Source organism: Schistocerca serialis, chromosome 1 (genome assembly GCF_023864345.2).
Source record: "Schistocerca serialis cubense isolate TAMUIC-IGC-003099 chromosome 1, iqSchSeri2.2, whole genome shotgun sequence".
Classification (NCBI taxonomy): Eukaryota; Metazoa; Arthropoda; class Insecta; order Orthoptera; family Acrididae; genus Schistocerca; species Schistocerca serialis.
The window spans coordinates 985,527,814-985,551,608 of record NC_064638.1 but is presented as its reverse complement, the minus strand read 5'-3'; the positions used below and the strand labels follow the sequence as shown (position 1 = coordinate 985,551,608).

The window sequence follows — 23,795 nt, the reverse complement described above, 5'->3', positions numbered from 1 at the left end:
TGTCTCTTTCCTCTCCGTCCTGGCCAGGCTCTACAATGTAGTCCTGTCCACTGGTTACTACCCCAACCTGTGGAAAACCTCCCATATCCTGATGTTCCTTAAACCTGGCAAACCGCCGTCCGCTGTCTCCTCCTACCGTCCCATCAGCCTTACCTCGGTCTTCTGCAATGTCCTGGAATCTATCCTCACCCGCCGCATCCACCAGCATCTCCGACAGCACCGACTCCTTCCTGTTATCCAGTGTGGCTTTCGGCCGTCCTTCTCTTCCGACGATCTTCTCCTTCACCTCACTCATCTCCTTTCCGACCAGCTTAATTCCCGACGCTCCACAATCATCCTATCCCTGGACTCGAATGAACTTATGACCACGTATGGCAATCCGGTCTCATCTTCAAGCTCCAAACCTTCGTCCTTCCCATTAACTATGTCCATCTGATCGGCTCCTTTCTCTCTCACCGTCCTTCCTATGTCACCATTCATAACACCGACTCCTACACCTTTTTCCCCTCCGCCGGTGTGCCCCAAGGCTCCGTCCTCTCCCCCCTTCTGTACCTTTTGTATACAGCAGACATGCTGCCGCCGTCACCACCCATCCACCTCCTCCAGTTTGCCAATGACACCGCCTTCCTTGCCCTTGCCCCCACCCTGCAGCGCTCCCAACACCTTCTCCAATCCCATCTTGACCGGTTCACTGCTTGGTGCAACCAGTGGTTGCTCAAGGTCAATCCCTCCAAAACCCAGGCAATCATTGTAGGCAAAACCACCCCTTCCTTCCGCCTCCTTGATTTCTATCTCACCATCTATGGCCGTCCTATCGCCCTCACTCCCACCCTTAAGTACCTTGGCGTCACCCTCGATCGTCGCCTCTCCTGGACTTCCCATCTCCGGACAATCCAAGCCAAGGCACACTCCCGACTCCGTCTCCTTAAGCTCCTTTCCGGCCGTACGTGAGGTCTGGACCTCTCCACCATCCTCCACACCTATAAATCCCTCATCCGCCCTATCCTTTGTTACGCCCATCCTGCCTGGATCTCCGCCGCCCCCCCCCCCCCCCTACCTTTTATAAATCCCTCCAAATCCTTGAACGCCATGCTCTCCGCCTCGCCTATCGCATCGGTCTCCCCTCCCCCACGCAGATCCTGTATGATCTCATCCCCTTCCCCCACCTCCTCCTCTTCCTTGAAAGGATACGGATCCGCCTGCTGCCGTACCTGTATTCCCACGTCCCACCCGGTCTCCATCTCTCCACCCTCCTCACCAAGGTAGCTTCCGCCAGCTCCCCCTCCCTGATGATGTCCTCCTCCCCTCCATCTACCCCCTCCTATCAACTTTGATCCTCTGCCCCACATCCTGTGTCCTTTCCTTTAGGCACCCTCCCTCCCTTCTCTTTCCTTTTCCCCAATCCACTCCCTCCTTCCCTCTTCCCCCAGGCTTCCCCTCCACCTTCCTCCCTTACCCCTATCTCCTCTGCCTGTGGCATCTGCTCTCCCCTCTCCCTCTCCCACCCCACCCCCCTCTTCCTCTCTTGGCAGGTCCCCGGACTCGCATACGGTTAGTGAACATTCGCGCGCCGGAGATCAATGCCTTGTGTTCTGTGCGTGCCGTCGTTTTGTGCTTAAGTGCTTCAGTGTTATTCGTTTTGTGCACCTACGTTCACGTGCTCCAATTTTCGTCTCTGTCTGTGTCCTAGTGTATGAACACTACTCTACGTCCGTGAACGGCGCCTTGTATTTTAAAAAGTGTTTGTCTCCATTTATATGTCCACCATGTTTTTTTTTTCTCTACATAACTTCCTTTGTATATTTGTGTTTCTCTGCGGCCAAAGTGCAGCGTAGTATGCTGCTGCAGGCCTGCCTGTAATACAGGTTTCAAAATAACAATAAAGAAAAAAAGGCCAATATTACGACAAATCATACTATTCTGGTTCTAATTTCGGTGCTACTCGTATTTTGGATGACAATCACGTCCACAGGGGATAGTTATTTCTTGTGACAAGATTACTCAAGGCTGCTCAGGTTTACAGTGGACGCAAGCTGGTGATCCAAGCTGTGCCAGTGGCATTTACCTTTAGCCGCGACGTGCTGTCGGCTGTATGGCTGCTCTCACCCTCTGAAAATCCTATAAAAAGCTCATCAAAATCTTTACTGATTTTATTAGCAGAAACTGTCCTGTGTTTGTCGTTAAGCCAGAAAACATGCACTCATCCCTAGTCTAAAAAATATGGCGATATACATGTGCATAGATGGAGCAGCGTGTATACTACAATGCCATCTCAGTTCACACAAAAACAATTGACTATGTGGCTGTTTCGTTTCTCCGCTATCAGAGCTCAATGACTCTTCAGATAATTTCTAGCTCAATGTCAGCCAAAGTAAACACAGTGTTCATGCAAAAATTCCTCTTTTGGCGGCGTACAGAGCGTGATGCGAACTGTTTTAGACTTGCTGCTGGTTCAGAGGAGAGTCCCCAAAGTATTCGGTAATGTGTCTTTCGTAGTTAAACTGTCCTCCACCTGTATCCTTTCGTGCTTCACGTCGTGGCTTTTTCAGACCAATGGGAGCGTTCCTTTCGTCTTGTGGAAACTACCCCTGCCCATCGCAAAGGGCCTACCTTTAAACTGCATCGAAACATCGCCCCTTTTTCTCCTTGTGAGTTTATTTCAGCCAATCGGACATTTTGTGCCCGCTCCTAACTCTTGAAAGTTACACGTGTAAATCACAAGCGTTCCATGGTCCTTTCAAATGATCAGCTGAGTTGCTGGTCTGTTTGTATCTATCTAGAAATTCCCCAACGCAGTTTTCTGAAGAATTTCTCTGTCGCAAGCAGCGCTGGGCCGCTACCTGCTCCCCTCATTGTTTTGCCCGGCGCGTTTGTTGTCTCTCTCCCTGCAGGTCACCAACCCCTGTTAGAAGCGTTTTGATAGGCAAATCTGCTCACTACCACCAAATTATGTCAGGTGACATAATCATCTACTTGTTACGATGTGTAAATCTCATGTAAGGTGCGAAATTAACATTCATTTAAGCTGACACCTTACAAGGTCACTAAAACCGTTTCCCGTATTTGCCACAAATCTAAGCACCATGTGGATTCTTATACAGTTGCAAAGAAACTACCCTATGTACAATAACGATTGTAAATGTAACTTAAATTAAATTTGTTATTTTACTACAGAAAATAAAATAGTAAATAACATTTTCTAAAACAAATAAATATTTATTTATCAGCATGTGTAATATCAGCAACCTTCATTATCTCGCAAATGTTAATGCGATTTTCTAACAAGATACCAAGAATTTTAGAGACGTTTCTAAAACGAAACGTCATTTGGGCCTTAGAAAATGACAACCTTGCATTAATAATTGGATCTGGGTGATGGATGTAGGGCTTTTACAAACTGTTCACGATTTATTTTGCATCCCGACCGCCTGGGGACATCTGATATTACTGATACGATTCAGAATCGATATCTTTGTTTCGATACTAGTGGTAAGACTACTGATAAAAGGTATTTGGTAATATCAGAGTTTCGTAAGTAGTACCAGAGTATCGCTGTCGGAAATATCAAACGGAGTGTGGATACCCAATAACCTTTCACTGTTGAATGCGTACTGTAGCAATGCATTATTCAGGGAACAGAAATACTGTAATAAAAACTACTGATGATCAAATGACCTTATTATATTTCAGTAGCACGTACAAAAATATTTAGTATCTACCCATCATCTTCGGAACTTTTTCGAGTAATTAAATGTATAGGCACTAACTGTAGAGAAAGGAACTTGTTAATAATAGAGATGAATATTTCAGGACTCTTTTCAAACTCTCAAGATGCTGTAGATCTGGTCACAGAGAATCCCATCCCTAAGTGCAGTAGGGAAATATATTCCTAAACTCTTTATCGCAATTGTACCAGGTTCATTGTCGGGGTAGGGCTATTGAAGTTGCGCTAACAGTGCTTAGGCGATGATCAATTCACACATAGATAACATACACATGAAAACATAGTGGCATCGAATGTCTGACTGGTTTCAGAATGTACATATATTCGTGAAGTGCAGTTGAACTAGAATTTATCAGTGCAGCTTTAATAGGCCTGGCTTGAAACTGAACTTGATAATTCGAAGCTAGTCACCAGCATAATAAAACGCAACCATGACGGAATCACAATATAGAATTTATGTAACTCAAGTTGCTGAACCTGTACCGACGTCATGTTGGAAGTACATGGAAATATATTCATTACTTGTCACATAGCAGCTGAACTCAAGGAGAATCCCAGAATTTAACATTTCTCACGGGATTAAGTCACAGTCTATTTTCATACTACTTTTCCCTTCACCTGTCTTTATTATTTAATTTATTTTCCATCTGTACTGAAGCCTTTTATGATTTCATCATGAGGCATTTAGGCACCGTTACCGAAAGGAAATACACAAGCCATTGGCTCTTGTAGTTGTGTCACATAATACTGTAATGTGTTAAATAAAAATCTGTGTCTAAGTGCCTGAATATGGAGCCATATGAAAGTATCATATGGAGAAACCAGCACTCTTCGTTGCAGTGTTAAATTTTTTTGTTATTTCCCAATGACGCGTTTCTTTTTATTTAGACATTTTCGGTTTGGCGGCTATTTGGTAGCGACGGGTACATGGAATACCGAGCATAAAATATCCCAGCAGGTAAATGCACGTTGTCAAAGCTTTAAAAAGGTTTGAATGCTGTCTTTATTAGGGTGCGTGGCGAAGTCTAACACAAACCAAACGGAATCAGTGAGAAGTCGATTTCAGGTAAAGTAAAGATAATATGCTGGGAGGAAACTACGTACGAAAGTAGTCAGTGTGAAAGTAACTTCCAGCTGGGGAATTCTTTATGCTGTGCCAGGGAAGCAACAAGACTAGGCAAGCTAGACATTTCACCTTACCGTTAAAGTAAATATTAAAAATATTTTTAAAAAAGCAAGGAACATCTTGCAATGCCCTTTGGTTCGGTAGTTTTGCTACGGTATTAAGGAAGTATCGATGCAATTGTAGGTATCAATAGTAAAAAGTCGTTGTTGCCTATCATCGATGTTATTCAGTCTTTACATCGAGCAAGGAGTAAAGGATGCAAAAGAAGAATTGGAATAGGATTTAAAATTCATGGAGACGGAATACAAACTTTGAGATTTGCCGATGGCTTTGTAATTCTGTCAGGGACAGCAAAGGACAGTGGAAAGAAGCTGAACGGAATAGACAATGTCTTGAAAGAAGGATGTAAGATAAACATCAACAAATTCAAAATAAGGATAATGTTCAAATGTGTGTGAAATCTTATGGGACTTCACTGCTAAGGTCATCAGTCCCTAAGTTTACACACTAATTAACCTAAATTATAGTAAGGACAAACACACACACCCATGCCCGAGGAGGACTCGAACCTCCGCCGGGACCCAAAGATGGAATGTAGTCGCACTGCCATGAATGGAGTGGAAATAGGGACGATAAGCAATTTAGACAAAAAGAGAATAGAAACTTTTGAAATGTAGTGCTACAGAAGAATGCTGAAGGTTATGTGGGTAGATCATGTAACTAATGAGGATGTACTGAATAGAACTGAGGAGAAAATAAATTTGAGACACGACCTGACTAAAAGAAGGGATGGTTGATGGGACACATTCTGAGACATCAAGGAACTGCAAATTTAGAAATGGAGTGAAGTGTGTCTGTGTGTGTGAGAGTGGAGGGGGTTGGGAGTGGGTAAAAACTGTAGAGGGAGACCAAGAGATGAACACAGTAAGCAAATTCAGAAGGATGTAAATTTCAGTAGCTATTTGGAGTTGAAGAGGCTTCCACAGAGAGAGTAAAATGGATAGCTGCATGAAACGAGCCTTCGGGCCGAAAGCCCCAACGAGTGTCGCCGTAACTGCCGTCTGATTCACATCTGCTGTAGAGCGAGCTACGTAAATTTAAGTATTAACTGTGTTTTTCTTACTTGTCACTTCTTTTTCCGTGTGTTTTTGCTTTTAGGAAGCTTTAATTTTCGAGTAATAGTAATAGTGTTCCATAGATTTCGAGTTTGTTTTGAATACTGTCCAGAGACAGGTAGCTCTTAATTTCATTGTTTCCAGCAAGAAGTGTCTAGTAACCACAGTTTAGTCAGCTATCAGCCGCCTCTAGTGAATTAGCAGTCTAGTTAAAAGTTGATTAACTCTCTACAGTAAATTGTTGATTTCTTAGGATGGATAGGATGTGTGACTGCTGTGTACGGACGCAGGAGGAGCTGGCCACTGTTCGCGAACAGCTGAGCGTGTTGATGGCCGCGGTCAGCCGTCTTTAGGCTGCTGCCTTGAAGTGTAGCGGCAGTGGGGAATCTGGTACACCCCTGCTGTCGAGACATCTTCGCGGGTACCGAGCACGGTTGGGCCACCCTCTCCCCAAGGGGAGTGGCGGGTTCAGCAGCGTTCGCGTCACACGAGTCGGAGGGTCAATGTGGAGGCGAGCCATGTGGCATCGCCCGCTCCGCCTATGAGTGGACATGTGGCCGCTCCTTCAGCAAGGTTCGAGCAGGCACACGGGGTGAGGGGTTTATTAGTGACTGGGAGCTCAAATGTTAGGCGAGTGATGGAGCCCCTTAGGGAAATAGCGGAAAGGTCGGGGAAGAAGGCCAGTGTTCACTCTGTCTGCTTGCCGGGGCGTCTAATCCGAGATTTGGAGGAGGCCCTGTCGGCGGCGATAGAGCACTGGGTGCACCCGACCGCAAATTGTTGCTCATGTCGGCACCAATGACTCCTGCTGTTTGGGGTGAGAGGTCATCCTCAGTTCATAGAGGCAGTTGGCGGAGTTGGTGAAGGCGGAAAGCCTCGCTCGCGGGGTGGAATCTGAGCTAACTATTTGAAGCATCGTTCCCGGAAACGATCGCGGTCCTCTGGTTTGGAGCCGAGTGGAAGGCTTAAACCAGAGGCTCAGACGATTCTGTGGAGATCTGGGGTGCAAATTTCTCGACCTCCACTATCGGGTGGAGAAATGTAGGGTCTCCCTGAATAGGTCAGGCGCGCACTACACGCAGGAAACAGGTACAAGGGTAGTGGAGTACGTGTGGAGTGCACATGTGGGTTTTTTCGGTTAGAGAATTCCCTCCCCAGGCCAGACAAGACGCCTCCTGAGACGCGGCAAGGTAGTAGCAGGCGAAACGCAACAGGGAATAACAATATCAATGTGGTAATAGTAAACTGCAGGAGCGTCTATAGGAAGGTCTCAGAACTGCTCTCATTTAAACGGTCAGAATGCCCACATAGTACTAAGGACAGAAAGTTGGCTGAAAGCATATGTAAAGAGTACTAAAATTCTAAACTGAGATTGGAAGGTATACCGCAGAGACAGGCTGGACAGTGAAGGGGGAGGCGTGTTTATAGCGATAAAAAGTGCAATAGTATCGAAGGAAATTGACGGAGATCCGAAATGTGAAGTAATTTGGGCGAAGGTCACGGTTAAAGCATGCTCAAACTCGGTAATTGGATGTCTCGATAGGCTCCCTGGCTCAGCAGCTGTTGTGGCAGAGCACCTGAAGGAAAATTTGGAATATATTTTGAGTAGATTTCCCGGCCATATTATAGTTATGGGTCGAGATTTTAATTTTCCAGATGTAGACCGGGAGACAAACGTTTATAACGGGTGGCAGTGACAAGGCATCCAGTGTAACATTTTTAAGTGCTTTATCTGAAAACTGCCTTGAGCAGTTAAACAGAGAACCGACTCGTGGCGATAACATATTAGATCTTCTGGTGACAAACAGACCCGAACTATTTGAAACAGTTAACGCAGAACAGGGAATCAGCGATCATAAAACGGTTACTGGATCAATGATTTCAGCTGTAAATAGATATATTAAAAAAGGTAGGAAGATTTTTCTGTTTGGCAAAAGTGACAAAAAGCTGATTTCAGAGTACTTGACGGCTCAACACAAAATTTTTGTCTCAAGTACAGATAGTGTTGAGGATCAGTGGACAAATTTCAAAACCATAGTAGAACATGTGCTATGAGTATGTGTGAAGCAAGATCGTAGGAGATGGAAAAGAGCCACCGTGGTACAACAACCGAGTTAGAAAACTGCTACGGAAGCAAAGGGAATTTCACAGCAAACATAAACATAGCCAAAGGCTTGCAGACAAACAAAAATTACGCGAAACGAAATGTATTGTGAGGAGGTCTACGCGAGAGGCGTTCAATGAATTAGAAAGTAAAGTTCTATGTACTGAATTGGCAGAAAATCCTAAGAAATTTATGTCAAAGCGGTAGGTGGATCAAAACAAAATGTCCAGACAATTTGTGACCAAAATGCCACTGAAACGGAGGATGACAGACTTAAGGACGAAATACTAAATGTCTTTTTCTAAAGCTGTTTCACAGAGGAAGATGGCACTGTAGTTCCTTCTCTAGATTGTCGCACAAATGACAAAATGGTAGCTATCGAAATAGATGACAGAGGAATAGAAAAACAATTAAAATGTCTCAAAAGTGGAAGGGCCGCTGGACCTGATGGGATACCAGTTCGATTTTACACAGAGTACGAGAAGGAACTTGCCCCCCACCCCCACCCCCCCTTCTTGCACTGGTGTACCGTAGGTCTCTAGAAGAGCGTAGCTTTCCAAACCATTGGAAAAGGGCACAGGTCATACTCGTTTTGAAGAAAAGACGTCGAACAGATGTGCAGAACCATAGACCTATATCTCTAACGTCGATCGGTTGTAGAATTTTGGAACACGTATTATGTTCGAAAATAATGACTTTTCTGGAGACTAGAAATCTACTCTGTAGGAATCATTATGGGTGTCGAAAAAGACGATCGTGTGAAACCCAGCTCGCGCTGTTCGTCCACGAGACTCAGAGGGCCATAGACACGGGTTCCCAGGTAGATGCCCTGTTTCTTGATTTCCTCAAGGCGTTTGATACAGTTCCACACAGTCGTTTAATGAACAAAGTAAGAGCATATGGACTATCAGACCAATTGTGTGATTGGATTGAAGAGTTCCTAGATAACAGAACGTAGCATGTCATTCTCAATGGAGAGAAGTCTTCGAAAGTAAGAGTGATTTCATGTGTGCCGCAGGGGAGTGTCGTAGGACCGTTGCTATTCACAATATATATAAATGACTGTGGTGTGCGTATTGTAAGACCTTCGGTACACACACCATCAGATTATTTGACTTGTCGCTCTAACGAAGTAGGCGTGTGTCAGAAATATGTCTCGTGGTCTTATCGTGGCGTGTTTATCTTCTGCCGTTCGGTCAGACGATAGAAATGCCACTTGCACGCTTAGAGTAGCAGATTGACGGTGAACAACTTTAAACAGAACTTGATTAATTTTCACACACATTTATTAAAATAATAAAAATCATAAATCCTACTTAACTTGATTCTGGATGCTATTTACAATTGACAATCTGAAGTTCCTTTGGTCTTGGAACATAATCTTATTCTCACATATCTCTGATACTTGACAAAAGTGTCTGTACATTTCTCTCCATGGCTATGTACAGGAATATGATAATCTTATTAGGCGCAGACTGAAACTTGACTATTGACTAATGCAGACTAATGCAGACAGACTAATCGGAGATCTGTACACTCGTTACAATACCTCGAGCGTTCAGGTATCACTGCGCATGTGTGATCTGCGAGGAGAAATGGTTCTACGTTAGCAGCAATCTCACTGGCTGCGTTACATATTAATACGCTGATCGGCGGAGGCAGAATTTGGTCCGTCTCTAAAACAGCGCCATCTCGTAGTGCGGAGACGGACGAGCGCTGCGCCTGCGCTGTTGTGCTTAGCGGGGCGCGCTCTATTGGGAAAGTTGTGTACGCGCTGACTACGCGGAACTATGTACACAACAATGACCTTGCGGATAACATCAGAAGTTCACTGAGGCTTTTTGCGGATGATGCTGTAGTATACTGAGAGGTCGTAACAATCGAAAATTGTACTGAAATGCATGAGGATCTGTAACGAATTGACGCATGGTGCAGGGAACGGCAATTGAATCTCAATGTAGTCAAGTTTAATGTGCTGCGAATACATAGAAAGAAAGATGCTTTATCGTTTAGCTACAATATAGCAGTGCAGCAACTAGAAGCAGTTAATTCCATAAATTATCTGGGAGTAGGCATTAGGAGTGATTTAAAATGGAGTGACAATATAAAATTAATCGTCGCTAAAGCAGATGCCAGACTGAGATTCATTGGAAGAATCCTAAGGAAATGCTATCCGAAAACAAAGGAAGTAGCTTACAGCACACTTGTTTGCCCACTGCTTGAATACTGCTCACCAGTGTGGGATGCATACTAGATATTGTTGACAGAAGAGACAGAGAAGATCCAACGGAGAGCAGCGCGCTTCGTTACAGAATTATTTAGTAATCGTGAAAGCGTTACGGAGATCATAGATAACCTCCAGTGGAAGACTCGGCAAGAGAGACGCTCAGTAGCTCGGTACGGGCTTTTGTTGAAGTTTCAAAAAAATGGTTCAAATGGCTCTGAGCACTATGGGACTTAACAGCGATGGTCATCAGTCCCCTAGAACTTAGAACTACTTAAACCTAACTAACCTAAGGACAGCACACAACACCCAGCAATCACGAGGCAGAGAAAATCCCTGACCCCGCCGGGAATCGAACCCGGAATCTCGGGCGTGGGAAGCGAGAACGCTACCGCACGACCACGAGATGCGGGTGTTGAAGTTTCGAGAACATACCTTCACCGAGGAGTCAAGCAGTATATTGCTCCCTCCTACGTATACCTCGCGAAGAGACCATGAGGATAAAATCAGAGGGATTAAAGCCCACACAGAGGCATACCGACAATAATTCTGTCGACGAACAATACGAGACTGGAATAAAAGGGAGGACCGATAGAGGTACTCAAAGTACCCTCCGCCGCACACCGTCAGGTGGGTTGCGGAGTATGGATATAGATGTAGATGTAGAACAACTGCAGATCGAATTTGCTATTGTAATCTCCATAGACACCTACAGTAGATGTATACTGTATCAAACCAAACTTACGTCTGTTTCAGAAATATTTCTGAGCTTTACTGATGAAGCGCCGTAAAGCTTCACACATGAGCGAGCAGCTCGAGGCGTGGCTACCTGCTGCGGCGCGGCGCCGGACGGCAGGTAGTCCGAGCAGAGAGTGCGCAGCCATTCTCACGCGCGCCGCAGGAGGTGGCGGTGGATAAAACTCGCGGAGTAGTGAGTGCGCGCAACTTGGCCGAGTGGCGTGCTGGTTTATGTGCCAGACGTGACGCGAATTAGGAGGGCCAATGCGAAGCCGCCGCCACCGGAGCCGCGATTGGCCGCCGCAGCCGGCGCTCCGCACCGCGACGGTCAACTTTTTTAACTTCCCTCCCCCTCACTGGAGAGAGCCCATCTCCGCTCTCAAGGTGGAACGGCCATCTGCGCGCCAGCGCCCGTTTCCACACCGTTCATTTCCCTAGCTGTAGTTGGAGGAGCCGCACAAACCCGCTCACTGTTTTTGCCACCTGCGAATTTTTTGGGCATCCCACGAAACTGCAGTCGGGGCCTTGGTGCTGGTCGGACTGACGTTCATGACAAACGTGTCTGGACCATTCTAATGAACTAGAAAAGTTATTTAATGGTAATTAACACAATTTAAATCACTTGGGCTGGTGCATAGGTTCGTAGCTTGCCTCCATAAGTTAAATAAGCACAACAGATAAGCACAACTGGAAACAACAGATATATATAATAGCGACTTCATTCATCAATAATACACTAATGGCCATTAAAATTGCTACACCGAGAAGAAATGCTGATGGCAAACGGGAATTCATTGGAGGAATATACACTCCTGGAAATGGAAAAAAGAATTGGCAGTTGACCCAAAATAACGAAATGTGTGAGGCCATCCACACGAGTGCTAAAAGGAATTCGTTAAACTTTGGTTATACGATAAAGCAGTCAAATCTAAAGGCCGCAAATTCAACTAAATACCTAGGAATTACAGTTACGAACAACTTAAATTAGGTAGAACACATAGAAAATGTAGTGGGGAAGGCTAACCAAAGACTGCGTTTTATTGACAGGACACTTAGAGAATGTGACACACTACCAAGGAGACTGCCTACACTACACTTGTCCGTCCTCTTTTAGAATACTGCTGAGCGGTGTGGGATCCTTACCAGATAGGACTGACGGAGTACATCGAAAAAGTTCATAGAAAGGCAACACGCTTTGTATTATCGCGAAATATGGGAGAGAGTGTCACTGAAATGATACGGGATTTGTGCTGGACATCGTTAAAAGAAAGGCGTTTTTCGTTGCAACGGAATCTTATCACGAAATTCGAATCACCAACTTTTTCCTCCAAATGCTAAAATATTTTATTGACACCGACGTACATAGGGAGAAACGAACGCCACGATAAAATAAGGGAAATCAGAGCTCGTACGGAAAGATATAGGTGTTCGTTCTTTCAGGGCGCTATACGAGATTGGAATAATTGAGAATCGTGAAGGTGGTACTATGAACCCTCTGCCAGGTATTTAAATGTGATTTGCAGAGTATCCATGTAGATGTTCAAAGGATGTAGTACAAAAACGTTCATCGAAAAATAGTAACCCAGCAAAATTAATCACTCAAGAATGTAAGAAATAGAAAGTGCAGGACAGACAAGGTCACATTGACACCGGTGTGTCAGACCCACCATACTTGCTCCGGACACTGCGAGAGGACTGTACAAGCAATGATCACACGCACGGCACAGCGGACACACCAGGAACCGCGGTGTTGGCCGTCGAATGGCGCTAGCTGCGCAGCATTTGTGCACCGCCGCCGTCAGTGTCAGCCAGTTTGCCGTGGCATACGGAGCTCCATCGCAGTCTTTAACACTGGTAGCATGCCGCGACAGCGTGGACGTGAACCGTATGTGCAGTTGACGGACTTTGAGCGAGGGCGTATAGTGGGCATGCGGGAGGCCGGGTGGACGTACCGCCGAATTGCTCAACACGTGGAGTGTGAGGTCTCCACAGTACATCGATGTTGTCGCCAGTGGTCGGCGGAAGGTGCACGTGCCCGTCGACCTGGGACCGCAGCGACGCACGGATGCACGCCAAGACCGTAGGATCCTACGCAGTGCCGTAGAGGACCGCACCGCCACTTCCCAGCAAATTAGGGACACTGTTGCTCCTGGGGTATCGGCGAGGACCATTCGCAACCGTCTCCATGAAGCTGGGCTACGGTCCCGCACACCGTTAGGCCGTCTTCCGCTCACGCCCCAACATCGTGCAGCCCGCCTCCAGTGGTGTCGCGACAAGCGTGAATGGAGGGACGAATGGAGACGTGTCGTCTTCAGCGATGAGAGTCGCTTCTGTCTTGGTGCCAATGATGGTCGTATGCGTGTTTGGCGCCGTGCAGGTGAGCGCCACAATCAGGACTGCATACGACCGAGGCACACAGGACCAACACCCGGCATCATGGTGTGGGGAGCGATCTCCTACACTGGCCGTACACCACTGGTGATCGTCGAGGTGACACTGAATAGTGCACGGTACATCCAAACCGTCATCGAACCCATCGTTCTACCATTCCTAGACCGGCAAGGGAACTTGCTGTTCCAACAGGACAATGCACGTCCGCATGTATCCCGTGCCACACAACGTGCTCTAGAAGGTGTAAGTCAACTACCCTGGCCAGCAAGATCTCCGGATCTGTCCCCCATTGAGCATGTTTGGGACTGGATGAAGCGTCGTCTCACGCTGTCTGCACGTCCAGCACGAACGCTGGTCCAACTGAGGCGCCAAGTGGAAATGGCATGGCAAGCCGTTCCACAGGATTACATCCAGCATCTCTACGATCGTCTCCATGGGAGAATAGCAGCCTGCATTGCTGCGAAAGGTGGATATACACTGTACTAGTGCCGACATTGTGCATGCTCTGTTGCCTGTGTCTATGTGCCTGTGGTTCTGTCAGTGTGATCATGTGATGTATATGACCCCAGGAATGTGTCAATAAAGTTTCCCCTTCCTGGGACAATGAATTCACGGTGTTCTTATTTCAATTTCCAGGAGTGTATTATACTAGAACTGACATGCGATTACATTTACAAGCAATTTGGGTGCATAGATCCTGAGAAATCAGTACCCAGAACAACCACCTCTGGCCGTAATAAAGGCCTTGATACGCCTGGGCATTGATTCAAACAGAGCTTGGATGAAGTGTACAGGTACACCTGGCCATGCAGCTTCAACACGATACCACGGTTCATCAAGAGTAGTGGCTGGCGTACAGGACCTGCAACATGCGGTCGTGCATTATCCGGCTGAAATGTAGGGTTTCGCAGGGATCGAATGACGGGTAGAGCCACAGGTCGCAACACTTCTGAAATGTAACGTGCACTGTTCAAAGTGCCGTCAATGCGAACAAGAGGTGACCGAGACGTATAACCAATGGCACCTGATACCATCACGCTGGGTGATACGCCAGTATGGCGTTGACGAATAAACGCTTCCAATGTGCGTTCACCGTGATGTCGCCAAACCATCATGATGCTGTAAACAGAACCTGGATTCATCCGAAAAATGAAGTTTTCCCATTCGTGCACCCAGGTTCGTCGTTGAGTACACCATCGCAGGCGCTCCTGTCTGTGATGCAGCGTCAAGGCTAACCGCAGCCATGGTCTCTGAGCTACTAGTCCATGCTGCTTCAAACGTCGTTGAAGTCTTCGTGCAGATGGTTGTTGTCTTGCAAACATCCCCATCTGTTGACTCAGGGATCGAGACGTGGCTGCTCGATCCGTTACAGCCATGCGGATTAGATGCCTGTCATATCGACTGTTAGTGATAAGAGGCCGTCGGGATCCAGCACGGCGTTCCATATTACCCTCCTGAGCCCACCGGTTCCATATTCGGCTCAACGCGAGCAGCAGTATCGCGATACGATAAACCGCAATCGCGATAGGCTACAATCCGACCTTTATCAAAGTCGGAAACGTGATAGTACGCATTTCTCCTCCTTACGCGAGGAATCATAAGAATGTTTCACCAGGCTACGCCGATCAACTGCTGTTTGTGTATGAGAAATCGGTTGGAAACTTTCCTCATGTCAGCACGTTGTAGGTGTCACCACCGGCGCCAACCTTAGGTGAATGCTATGAAAAGCTAATCATTTGCATATCACAGTATCTTCTTCCTGTCGGTTAAATTTCTCGTCTGTAGCACGTCATCTTTGTGGTGTAGCAATTCTCATGGCCAGTAGTGTATATTCTCCTGCACTTTACAACAGTCTGTAAAAGCTGGGGTAACTTTTTGATTCCGCGGCTGTAGAAGTGACGTGGTTCGGAGGCGAAGAACTCCGCGTGCCATGTTCAGAGATCATTGTCAACCGGAAAGGAAATTCCTTGAAAGGTGTTCTATAAAAAGCGGAAAAGGTGAAAATAAGAGAGCGCAAGATCAGGTGAATAAGGAGGGTGCGGAATTACTTCTCAATCCAAATCCTATCAGAGTAAATGTGAGGGAAGCAATTCTTAGCACTCCACAACGCCGCCGTTACATCAAATGCATAACAATTTCTTTTGTGGACACGTATAGGTCTTTGTACGGGGAGTTGTTGTTTTGTTTCGGCCCAGCCATTCTATTCTTTTCCTTATGTTACCATGAAGATACCATTTCTCGTCACCAGTAACGGTACAGGATATGATTGGTCGGTGTTATTCAGGAGCCAACTGACGACTAGGAAACAGAGACGCATATAGACGACGTGGCACCCATATACGTGATTTTTGAACCTTCTCCATTGCATGCAAATGTCGCACCATGATGGAATGATCACAATTAATCAGATTCGCTAGTTCTCGAGTACACTGACATGAATCATTGTGGATTAATGCTTTTAACCGCTTCATAAAATTCTGAATGTGGAGAATCGCCAATGTTAACTGAACCTCCTTAAAACGGGAAAACCATGTTATTACCGCCCTTTTTCCAGTGGCAATATCCCTGTATACTGCGCAAGTTTTTATGGCTGCCTCCATTACTGTCAGCCCTCTACTGAACTGAAACAGAAGAACTTTGGGTCCGTAACATTTGACAAACTAGAGTCTGATAATCTTCAGTATCACGCTGCACCTGATATTCAAAATGTTAACCTCACGACAGCACGCTACGAACTATCACACACGGCGACATCTCCTGGAGCCTACCTCAAAGATCCTGTGAGCAAGTACAGTGCACCACACGTTTATGCTACAGCAGCATTTTCTGCTTGTCCAGTCAGTGGCAGTTTATTTCGTCGTATCGTCACGTTGCTAAAATGCTTAATTGCGCTTCAAACTACGTAGAACACAAACCTGCCGAAACCGAATGCCATGTCAGAGTGAGTCGGTGATAATAACTGCTACACATTTACTATCTGATGAGCCGTTTGCTAGACGGAGGAGGTCATCGCCGACCCTTTTATTATGGGATCATTAAAAACTCAAAATTCTTCAATCAGATAATAAAGGAATGCGAGCACGGATACAAGTACTAGACAGTAATAATAAAAAGGGAAGATCACGAAACACAAGTTCTTGTTATTTAGGATAAAGGAAGATTTTCCATGTTACTAAGGTTCTGTATCTATTAAACGATGAAGTACGCTAGTATAAGAAAAAACAAGAGTTGGCAGACGATGTAAGTATACTGCTGCTAAGTAAGAAAGTGTGAATGAATAAGTACTCCCGTCCGCGGCTCGTGGCCTTGCGGTAGCGTTCTCGCTTCCCGCGCAGGGGGTCCCGGGTTCGTCCCCGGCGGGGTCAGGGATTTTCTCTGCCTCGAGATGACTGGGTGTTGTGTGTCTTTCATCATCACTTCATCCTCATTCACTCGCAAGTCGCCGTAGTGGCGTTAAAGAACTTGTGGAACGGCGGCCGAACCGCCCCGCGAAAAGTCTCCCGGCCACCAATGCCATACGCTCATTATTATTATTACTAATAAGTACTCCTGAATGTAAAAGTCAGCCTGTTTAGCACAGAATTTTGGTTAATGAAACTTAAAAGAATGTGTCGATGAGGTAACATATGAGAAACCCCTACAACAGAAGATTGAGGAATGAAGATTACAAAGGCGCGGCTATGCGAAGGGAATGGATAAGGATACTTAGGAAGCTGTAAAATGTGAAGATGCGTGCGGGAAAAGAGACAAAGGAGAATTCCGTGAGATAAGTGGCTGAGTGGAGTGAAGAAAAACAGTCGTACGTGAGGAGAATCCTTGGCCAGAGAAGCAACTGAGCTATGAGAAAACCGGAGAAGATGGCCCGGTTGTTTTCCAAGCAGACCCTACCAGCGCCGGGAAACTGTAGAAGATTATAATGATGAAAACGTAAAACAAACACAATAGCAGCGAACATGTATTCAGAGCGGGACCAACGTGGTACACGGGCCCTGCGACGAACTTGTGACGTCACATTACTAGGCTTGTCCGCCAAACTCTGTGGACGCTCGGCTCCATGCAGGGCCCATGGGAAATCAATGTTTAATTGTAAAGGTGCTCAATAAAGTTCTTAATTTTGTCGAGTGCTATCGAGAACTTCCACGCGTTTAAACACTCAGTCAAGAATTACTAAATTCGTCTGAAATACTTACTCGCTTCCCGCCGGAGACAGCTGCTGGCACTCGTAAGACATGTAGGGTCACGTGCTGTGAAATATGCGCCACGGCCTGTAGTACTCGTACTAGTGCGCCTCGATTTGGAGAAAGTACATCCCACATTTAATTTGATAAATACAGACGAGTTTAGTGTATGCATCTAACATGAAATAACTGACTAGTAGCCCTGTTTTTGAACAGAAGATAACAGAGGACTATAATTCAAATGCCTCATCAATTTGATTACTTGCCTAATTTGCGTACACCCTACTTGTGGTCATTACTGTGGACTTCAGGTGACCATAATAGCTACTCAGTTTTCCCACTCTATGTGAACAGCGATTATGACGCAATGTGGGGACGATAAAGTTAGGCATTCTCCTGCACAGTGATCTCCAGCGAGGTGCTGTAGCGAAACAGTGTCATATTTTTACAATTAGCCTCTATTTTCCCACACATAATGACTTTTCCTATGAAAATGGAAGAATCATAATCACATTCTGTGTTAAATTGATCCATAATCACAATGCCGCTTAATGTATCCAAGTATTAGTAGCTTCGATGGTCATTTTCAAATAGTCTTGCTCTCCAAACCTAGCAAAACATAACACATCCATAGACGTACCACAGACCGACATGCAGGTGCTGGTCATCTTCGTGCTACAATATTGCATAAAATGATAAAGTTCACTCGCACTAGTGGGCCACATTTTGATTCATTATTTCAAAAAAAATTACACGATCTACTACATTTTACATTCACTTGAATGCCATGCATATCTCTTTCTTTCAGCGAATATTAAGTTTATTTCTTAAAACCCAAATTTCTCAGCAGTGCTTCCTAGGCATTATGCAGTGCAAATATACGTCCCGTAATTGACAGCACTCCCTCGAGAAATCAGTGCGAGAATCATACTACGCACCAGTAGCTGCTAGTGGCTCTTAGTTTCAAGTGAAGATACCACACGGAATATGTTATGAGAAAGTTGCGAAAAAAGGAGAGATGAAACATAAAACTTGCCACATTTGATCAAAGCTAGTAAGTGTAATTTATTAACAGCAGATACGGAAAGAGAAAAAGATGTAACGGTGGATCTTTTCTATTCCATACTCTCAGGAGTTTAAGTAGCAGTGAATCATCTTGCTCGGTTGGAAGCTCACCTTGAGCTCTTTCCGCATTTGCGATTTAAACATTTTTATATAACTCCGCCTTATGCAAAAACACTGTTTCTTTTTATTCGCCGAATAATGTTTTGACACACATGTGTCACCTTCTGTGTGTCAAATTTATTTCTGTAAAGTATAATCCAAACTTTATAGTCGTTTATCTATTGCAGGCCCAATAATTATAACATGCGCATCTTGTTTGCTATGTTTCAATTGCTCATGTGAAATTTACATTGCTAATCAAAATGAATTTTTACAGACTTTTTTTGTGAACTTTTCTTGTCATTTTGATAGCATGTTAACTGCAAAACAGTCCCGAAGAAAAACTGTGTATTTTTTAAACACTTTTTCGTGGATAGAGGTTATGTAGGTTACTGTGATTACATTTTCCATCGTGTTGTGTATCTGCGGTGATATCCCTTTCTACTGCTGGTTTCAGACCTTCTTTTAACTGTATTCTGCTGGTTTCAGACCTTCTTTTAACTGTATTCTCACTCTCACCCTGTTCGCCCCCGGTAGCTGAATGGTCAGCGCGACAGAATGTCAAACCCAAGGGCCCGGGATCGATTCCCGGCTGTGTCGGAGATTTTCTCCACTCAGGAACTGGGTATTGTGTTGTCCTAACCGTCATCATTTCATCCCCATCGACGTACAAGTCGCCGAAGTGGCGTCAAATCGGAAGACTTACACCCGGCTAACGGTCTACCCGACGGGAGGCAGTAGTCACACGAAATGTATTTATTTACTCTCACCGTTACTTCACACACATTCTCCACAAAAAGTGATTTGAGCACACGCGTATGTCTCCATACTCATTGAGAGGCTGTTGGCTTGGCTCTGAGCACTATGGGACTCAACTGCTGAGGTCATTAGTCCCCTAGAACTTAGAACTAGTTAAACCTAACTAACCTAAGGACATCACAAACATCCATGCCCGAGGCAGGATTCGAACCTGCGACCGTGGCGGTCTTGCGGTTGCTGACTGCAGCGCCTTTAACCGCACGGCCACTTCGGCCGGCGAGAGGCTGTTGACTTGTCCATCGTTTGACTTATATTTAGTGTGGCGCTAGCTTCGAATATTTCGTGAGAACTATTGTTGTGTCTCTGGTGGGGAGAAGTCAGATGATACTAAGTAAGAGTGTGTGTAAGATGAGAGACACAGAGAGAGTGAGGGAGAGAGAAGCTGAAAAGAGGGAAGACGGGCGGGGAGGAGGTTGAGAAGCAGATGTTTTTCGATATTTGAGAGTGTTTGATTAAAATGTTGTATGTGAGGAAATGGCTCTGTATAGTTTATTGAGTGGTTCAAACAGTGCTTTTTTGCACAGTGTTGTATATTAATTCAACACTTCCTCAGTGTTGTTCAGCTGGTGGTTTTCTTGAATGAGATAATCAGCATATTCCACTTTTGCATATCGTACGTATCTCCTCAAACCACGTTTTGTGAAAAATACGAATGAAGTAAAAGTGAGAGTGAAACCGTATTTAAAAAATGATGCGAAACCATTGTACAAAATAGCAGTAGAACGGAATATCCACTAGAAAGACACAATAGAACGGAAAATGGAAGTACAGTAAAATACATATCCACTACCCATAGACAGTACTTAAAAAACGCACAAATTTACGTCATGAATACTTTGCACGTTAACATGCTGTCAAAAATACAAAAAAGGGACACAAAAAACCGATCTTTAAAAATGCGTTTCGAGTACCAACATTTTTCAAGTCAGCTACCGAAACAAACCAAACAAAATGCGTATGTTTCAGTTTTTAGGCCTGAAATATGCAAACGACCACAAAATTTGTATTGTACTATACTGAAAAATATTTGACGCACAGAAGATGACACACAGCTGACGAAACACGTCTGTGTGAATAAAAAGAATTGAATAGTCTTTTTTACAAGGCGGAATTCAGAAAATACTATGCATTGTAGTGTACTATGGAGGATCTGGAGAGCGGTCTGCCGTCAGCATGCATCTCCGTACTGAAATCGAATGACGCAATTGACAGAGAATATCACAGCGGTTAGTAGATAGTGAATGAGCTGTCAGAGCCAGTACGTGGAGCTGGTAGAAGTTAGTCTTACGGGTTGTAAAGAAGCACTTAGTAGTGCTTACAAAACTTGAGTGAAAACATCTGCTCGATACTTCCTGCTACTAAATGATAAGGCAAAGAGGAAAAAACAAAAGAAAGAGTAGAACGGTAAGAAAATAAGCTCCGACGATATTGATCGCAAAAATAAATACGTATCGCTACTGTCGTTTGTCCTTCCTGATTGCAGTAAACTATGTCGCGTGAGTGGCGGTAATTTACGTGACTTCAGATCTTTTAACGGCGGACAATACTCAACTGACGCAGCACAAAAATACTCATTACCGATGGGAAGTCCGTGAATGTCTTAAAGTACCGCCATTACGTAAGTGATGTAACGATTTTCAGTTTAAAAAAATGTGGGCAACGGCCACCAGCTGCAACTGGCTACAGACTGTGGTATTACCGTAGAAGATAAAACAACTATTTAAAAAGGGTCAAAATATCTATGCAAAAGTAAGTTCTCGGGACGTGTCAATGCAATAAAAACTCCTCGAATTTCTTGTCGAATTATCAATAAGCTCCTCAGCCACCTAAAATACATTCACAGAAATTTTAAAAATAGGCATAGAGACTGAGAAGTGCAGAAGAATCCTGATGGTATTGTGAGCCATGCGACATACAGAAAAGACACTCTTACGGATATATACCTGCCATCGATGACCTGCCATCGCCCAGTACAGTGAGTTTCGTAGATGATACGCAGGACGAATAATATGAAACTATTCGACGACGACAACCTACTAATGAAGCTGGATGGTCTGGAAAATACCTTTGATTCCCAATTGTCGCCTTCCTACCTCATGCTGGCGGAGACTCCGTAAGAATCTATCGAGCTCTAAACAAGGAAGGAATGTGAAAACCCCACCTTCAGACCATCTGTAAAAATGAGAAATCTGTAGGGCAGAATGGAAGATAACCTCCGAAAACCACGAGTAGTGTGATATTCCTGGTTCTTGCAGGCATGTTTGCTTCAATGTCATTCACTCAGCCTTACGTATTATAGCAGGGAGCTGCAATCATATAAAGTATTGATCGGTGTCAACGACAAAGGAGAACTGCCACATGCAGGGTTGCCCACAGCATTACAGTTCGTTGAACCAGTGCATCATGTAACGTCCTCACCGGCTACCGGTGTATGGCTTAAGCGCGAAAGTCTTTTACTTCACTACTATTTACTAACTGAAGTCTTCATTAATGTACTCAATAGGATGTACTTTTCTAAACTAATCTGACTATAACTTTTGTTCAATACGAAAAACTATTAACAGCCTGAAAGACTATGTGCGTTGTGGCGTTCATCTACATCTACATCTACATGGATACTCTGCAAATCACATTTAAGTGCCTGGCAGAGGGTTCATCGAACCATCTTCACAATTCTCTATTATTCCAATCTCGTATAGCGCGCGGAAGGAACGAACATCTATATCTTTCTGTACGAGCTCCGATTTCCCTTATTTTATAGTGGTGATCGGTTCTCCCTATGTAGGTCGGTGTCAGCAAAATGTTTTCACATTCGGAGAAAAAAGTTGGATATTGGAATTTCGCGAGAAGATTCTGTCGCAACGAAAAACCCATTTCTTTTAATGATGTCCAGCCCAAATCCTGTATCATTTCAGTGACACACTCTCCCATATTTCGCGAAACTACAAAACGTGCTGCCCTTATTTGAACTTTTTCGATGGGCTCCGTCAGTCCTATGTGGTAAGGATCCCACACCGCACAACAGTATTCTAAAAGAGGACGGACAAGTGTAGAGTAGTCAGTCTCCTTAGTAGATCTATTACATTTTCTAAGCGTCCTGCCAATAAAACGCAGTCTTTGGTTAGCCTTCCCCGCAACATTTTGTGTGTGTTCCTTCCAATTTAAGATGTTCACAATTGTAATTCCTAGGTATTTAGTTTAATTTATGGCCTTTAGATTTGTCTGAATTATCGTTTTACCGAAGTTTAACGAATTCCTTTTAGCACTCATGTGGATGACCTCACACTTTTCGTTATTTAGGGTCAAATGCAAATTTTCGCACCATTCACATATTTGTTTAAATCTTCTGATGACTTTATTAGTCGATAAACGACAGCGTCACCTGCTAACAACCTAAGACGGCTGCTGAGATTGTCTCCCGGATCGTTTATTCAGATACGGAACAGCAAAGGGCATATAACACTACGTTGGTGAACGCCAGAAATCACTTCTGTTTTACTCGATGACTTCTCGCCAATTACTACGAACTGTGACCTCTCTGACAGGAAGTCACAAATTCAGTCACATAACTAAGACGATATTCCATAAGCATGCAATTTCACTACAAGCAGCTTGAGCGGTACAGTGTCAAAAGCCTTCCGGAAATGCAGAAATACGGAATCTACCTGATATCCCTTGTCAATAGCACTCAACACTTCATGCGAATAAAGAGCTAGTTGTGTTTCTCACGAACGATGTTTCCTAAACACATGTTAATGGATTGCTCCAACTAACTTTCTTGAATATTGGTGCTACCTGTGCAACTTTCCAGTCTTTGGGTACGGATCTTTCGTCGAGGGAACGGTTGTATATGATTGATGAGTATGGAGCTAATGCATCAGCATATTCTCAAAGGAACCTAATTGGTATACAGTCTGGACCACAAGACTTGCTACTATTAACTGATTTAAGTTGCTTCACTACTCAGCCGATACATATTTCAAGGTTACTTCGACTTCTTTCGTGAAGGCATTTCGGAAGGCTGTGTGTAGTAACTCTGCTTTGGCAGCAGTACCTTCGATAGTATCGCCATTGATATAGCGCAGAGAGGGCACTGTTTCTTGACGCTAACATACTGCACATACGACCAGAATCTCTTTGGATTTTCTGGCAGGTTTCGAGTCAAAGTTTCGTTGTGTAAACTCTTATACGCATCTCGCATTGAAGTCCGCG

General features: G+C 44.7%; 1 protein-coding gene across 1 annotated transcript in view; it reads right to left on the bottom strand.

The window, feature by feature from the left end:
• LOC126412947 (discoidin domain-containing receptor 2-like) overlaps window positions 1–23,795 on the bottom strand; it is an 813,081-nt gene that overhangs the window by 542,706 nt on the left and 246,580 nt on the right. The window lies entirely within an intron of this gene.